The following is a 6,000-nucleotide window of genomic DNA, read 5'->3' on the forward strand; positions in this document are numbered from 1 at the left end:
GGCCCAGCCGCTCCGTCCGGACTGGGGCACGAACCCGTGTCCCCTGCATCGGCAGGCAGACTCTCAACCACTGCGCCACCAGGGAAGCCCGACCAGTATCTCTTTCTCTGAGTTTTTCTTCCAGTCACTTTCTTTGTCACACCAAATCCCAAGACACATTTTGAGCTTTGCTTACTGTGCTAAAAATCACAGGACATTATTACAATTCCAAAATCTCTGCAAAATATATTTATGTAACAGCAAAGGGCACAGGGAGATTGAAAAGAATCAGGAATAGTGGACATGCTTGGAATTCCCAATAAGAAAGAGGTTTCTCTCTCTCTCTCTCTCTCTGGTAACATATGTTACCAAAGGGTAGAAGTTGGGGGTGGGCCAAGGGATAAATTAGGATTTGGGGATTGACATATACACACTACTATATATAAAATAGAGAACCAACAAGGACCTACTGTATAGCACAGGGAACTATACTCAATATTTTATAATAACCTATAAGGGAAAAGAATCTGAAAAAGAATGTATATATAGAAGAATATATATATGTAACTGAATCACTTTGCTGTACACCTGAAACTGAATATATATATGTAACTGAATCACTTTCCTGTACACTTGAAACTAACACAACATTGTAAATCAACTCTACTTCAATTAAAAACAATAGAAGTACCTATGACTTGCCAAAGTCTTTCTATCACCCTCAACCAGGAAAAAGGATTGTGAGGTCTTTAATCTATGTAGTACAAGCAATTATTTCAGAGCATGTTGTATATTTGAGGGCTTAGTTTTTGTTTTCTGGGTCTTGAGAGCAACGAAGAAGCTATATTCATCCAGGTGTTACAGAAACACTGGGGAGTTTGCCCCTAGACTGATCTATATTAAAACAATTGTTAGACCTATACTTGCTGAAAGAAGTTGGAGCAAATATTTAAGCTCCCTGAACAAAAACGTTCCTGGGTGTTCCACGACAGCAAAACCAACTTGAAAGAGTTTACAAGGGCTTTAAAAACACACATGTGACCTCCTTGACACACAATCAATGCTCCAAAATTGGATCTTTGGTTGTAATTATATTTCTCCATTGACTATATGAACCCCTTTTTTTTTTTTTTTTTTTTTTTTTTTTGGCCGAGCTGCGTGGCATGCGGGATCTTAGTTCCCCGACCAGGGATGGAAGCCGCGCCCCCCTGCAGTGGAAGCAAGGAGTCTTAGCCGCTGGACCGCCAGGGAAGTCCCCTGAGCTATTTATAGAACTGAAACCCCCAACAAATGGAAGATGTTAGCTTTCTTCATTCCAGAGAAGACCACCTGAGGCCAGATGAAAGGAGTACAGTCCCTGCACACACCCTAATCCCTACCAGCAGCCCCACCCTTGAACCATGGCTATAAAACTCCTCACCAAATCCTCCTGAGTTAGGACGCACAGTTTTGAGGGGCACAAGCCTGCTGCGTCCCCCTTTGCCTGGCAAAGCAATAAAGCTATTCTTTTCTATTTCACCCAAAACTCTGTCTCTGAGATTCGATTTGGCACCAGTGCACAGAGGCCAAGTTTTCACCATCACCTACAGTGACTCACCTGCCTACACTGTTTGTACCAACAGTATGGCTTATGCCGAACACCAGCTTTCCTTCTGGGAGTCTGGGATTTGGGTAGGTGCTACGCAGGGGGAGCCTTTGTGACCAGCCCCCAGTAAAAACCCTTTGGCCCTTAGTCTCTAATGAGCTTCCCTGGTGGACACCTCACAGGTGCTGATGAAAAGATTAATCAATAGTTGATCTAAGAAAGAAATGGATTTTCCTTTTTTTTTTTTTGGCCGTGCCGCATGGCTAGTGGGATCTTAGTTCCCCGACCAGGGATTGAACCGGGCCCTTGGCAGTGGGAGTGCTGAGTCCTAACCACTGGACCACCAGGGCATTCCCAGAAGTGGAAAATTTTATTCCAGCCAACCTGAGGGTTATAACCCAGGAGACAGTCTTTCAGAAAGCTCTGAAGACTGTTCCACCCGTTAGAGGTCAAAGCACAGTTATATAAGTTTTTGAGACAAAGGGTTATAGTCAGGTGACGTATTGACAGTGTACACAATCCAGATCTACACGTACACGTACAAACTGAGTAGCGGTCTAAGCAGATAGGGTAGGGGGTGTCCAGAGAAAGGGAACCAGGCATGGCTTTCTTGACACAGAGAAGCCATTTTTGGCCTGAGCCACTTTGTGATCTGAGCCTGCACGCAGCGCTTATCTTTGAACAGGTCTCACTAATTAAGGATCTTGAGGGAACAGAAGAATGCAGGAACAAAGGACTGTTATCAGGCAAGCGAAGGGACAACAGCAAAGATAATAAATCAGTTGTAAAGACCCTTTCGCATTAGCCTGAAGCACATCCTTGAGCTGTTTTGCGGAATTTAAACCCTCCTCAAGGGCCCAACCGCCAGATGAACTGGATGATGTTGACCTTTTCTGACCCTCTTGACTTCAATCAACTAACACTTGGACTCAACCTTGGCCCCAATTCTATGCTGAATTCTCCTCCCTTAGCTTAGAACTTCCCCAATTTTGCTGTTTGGGAAAAATCCCTGATGTTCTCCTTCCTTGCTGCAAGTAATACATCCTTCTTTTTTTTTTTTTTTGCGGTACGCGGGCCTCTCACTGTTGTGGCCTCTCCCGCTGTGGAGCACAGGCTCCGGATGCACAGGCTCAGCGGCCATGGCTCACGGGCCCAGCCGCTCCGCGGCATGTGGGATCCTCCCAGACCGGGGCAAGAACCCATGTCCCCTGCATCGGCAGGCGGACCCTCAACCACTGCTCCACCTGGGAAGCCCGTAATACATCCTTCTTAATCCCAATCTTTGGCTTGGCCGTGTCTTTTGGTTCGATGCCCACCAAGAGGGGTATCCAGTTTTTGGGTAACAGTGGGTCATGGGTCATTGTCGCCCCTCACAAGATTAAGAAAGAAGTTTATCTCCTGAGGAGGTCTGGTTAAGGCAGGTGCACAATACACATTGAAGGGGAGGGAGGAGGCCCAAACAGGCAGAGAAAATTCTTACATTTAAATTTTCTTGTCTTGACATAAAATATGAATTGGATTTCATCACAGGTGTTGTCACATCACTGGAGGAATTCACTGTGATCAGCGTAGGGACTTCCTGGGTGGTCCAGTGGCTAAGACTCCGAGCTCCCAATACAGGGGGCCCGGGTTCGATCCTGGTCAGAGAACTAGATCCCACATGCATGCCACAAAGAAGATCCTACATGCCGCAACTAAGACCCGGTCTGAGGAATAAAGACGCAGAAGTAGAGAATGGACTTGAGGACACGGGGAGGGGGAAGGGTAAGGTGGGACAAAGTGAGAGAGTGGCATGGACATATATACACTACCAAATGTAAAATAGCTAGCTAGAGGGAAGCAGCCACATAGCCCAGGGGTGGGATAGGGAGGGTGGGAAGGAGACGCAAGAGGGAGGGGATATGGGGATATATGTACACATATAGCTGATTCACTTTGTTACACAGCAGAAACTAACACAACACTGTAAGACAATTATACTCCAATAAAGATGTTAAAAAAAAAAAAGAAGACCCGGTCCAGCCAAATAAATATATATATATATATTTATTTATTTATCTATTTAAGTGTGATCAGTGTGACTGACAAGGACAGGACTTGAAAGCTTGGGCCTGGTTTTCTGCAGATCCCACCCCATGTGCCTTTACCTCTGCTGATTTTGTCATGTATCCTTAGCTGCAATGAACCATAGCTAGGAGTACGACTCTACGCTGAGACCTGTGAGGCTTCCTAGGGAATCATCCAACCCGGGGGTGGGCTTGGAGGCCCCCAACACACCCACATTCAGCCCTGTCTGCCTCCTCACCCTGCCAAGTCGACCCCACGTCTGTTGCCCCCCAGGCTGGGTTTGCCTTGACGCACCCTCCTTCCCGGTACTTGCCACCAGTATCCAGGTGTATGGATATACTTTTTCAAGCTCATCTAGATTCCATACATACTTTTTATATTTTCTTCCAGTATTTTACATCTTTTTTTTGAAACAACTAGCTATGTGATTTTGCCTGAATAACTATTATGGGATTCAGTTTCTTTATCTGGCAAATTAGGGGATTGGTCTAGTCTTATTCATGGTCCCCCTCAGGCCTCAAATTCAAAAATATTGTATGACCGCGTGTCAATTTTTTTTTTTTTTTGCGGTACGCGGGCCTCTCACTGTTGGGGCCCCTCCCACTGCGAAGCACAGGCTCCGGACGCGCAGGCTCAGCGGCTATGGCTCAAAGGCCCAGCCACGCCGCGACATGTGGGATCTTCCCGCACTGGGACACGAACCCGCGTCCCCTGCATCGGCAGGCGTACTCTCAACCACTGCGCCACCAGGGAAGCCCCTGGCGTGTCAATTTTTAAAGCCTATATATGAGGCGGAAAACTCAAATGTTTGGAGGTGTTAGACACACAGGATCAATGAGTGAAGTGTGGTAACTATGGCTGACAGTGAACCAGGCAACAAAAGAGCATCCAAAGCTGTGTAACCAAGACAACCTACCTCCTGGGAGAAAATATTTGCAAACGATGAGACTGACAAGGGCTTAAACTCCAAAATATACAAACAGCTCATACAACTCAATAACAAAAAAACCCCAAACAACCCAATAAAAAAATGGGCAGAGACCTAAATAGACATTTCTCCAAAGAAGACATACAGATGGCCAACAGGCACATGAAAAGATGCTCAACATCACTGATTATTAGAGAAATGCAAATCAAAACTACAATGAGCTACCACCTCACACCAGTCAGAATGGCCATCATCAAAAAGTCTACAAATAACAAATGGTGGAGAGGGTGTGGAGAAAAGGGAACCCTCTTACACTGTTGGTGGGAATGTAAATTGGTGCAGCCACTATGGAAAACAGTATGGAAGTTCCTCACAAAAGTAAAAATAGAACTACCATATGATCCAGCAATCCCATTCCTGGGCATATATCCAGAGAAAACCATAATCCGAAAGGACACTTGCACCCCAGTGTTCAATTGCAGCTCTATTTACAATAGCCAAGACATGGAAGCAACCTAAATGTCCATCGACAGATGAATGGATAAAGAAGATGTACATATATACAATGGACTATTACTCAGCCATAAAAAGGAATGAAATAATGCCATTTGCAGCAACATGGATGGACCTGGAGATGGTCATACTAAGTGAAGTAAGTCAGACAGAGAAAGACAAATATCACATGATATCACTTACATGCGGAATCTAAAATACAACACAAATCAACATACCTACGAAAAAGAAACAGACTTGGAGAGAACAGACTGGTGGTTGCCAAGGGGAGGGAGGTGGAGGGGGAGGCATTGGGAATTTGGGATTAGCAGAGGCCAACTAGTTTATATAGTATGGATAAACAACAAGGTCCTACTATATAGCACAGGAAACTATATTCAATATCCTGTGATAAACCATAATGGAAAAGAATTTGAAAAAGAATATATATATATATGTATATAACTGAGTCACTCTGATATACAGCAGAAATTAACACATTATAAATCAACTTTACTTCAAAAAATTAGAAAAAAAAAGCTGTGTGACCTTGGGGAGGGCACTCAGCTTCTCTGTGCCTGTCTCCTCATATGCAAAATGAAGATGACAGCAGAATCCACTTCAAAGGCTTGGTGTAGAAACCCACGGAAGTCATTTGCATACTGCATTTAGCAAAATATCTAGCAGGAGACTAGAACTTGACAAAAGTTAGCCAGTACTATTATTAATGATTTTAAAATTGAAATAATAAGAAACTACCCTTTAAGTTTCAGGGACAATGACATGAGAATAATGCAGGTAAAGCATAAGCACGTAAGAGACACTTAATAAAAAGTCACTGTATTAGTCAAGGTTCTCCAGAGAAACAGAACCAATAGGAGATATATCGATACAGATATATACTGTATATTTATTATGAAAAATTGTCTTATAATAATTGGTTCACGAT

Source organism: Grampus griseus, assembly GCF_964374135.1.
Source record: "Grampus griseus genome assembly, chromosome: 19".
Classification (NCBI taxonomy): Eukaryota; Metazoa; Chordata; class Mammalia; order Artiodactyla; family Delphinidae; genus Grampus; species Grampus griseus.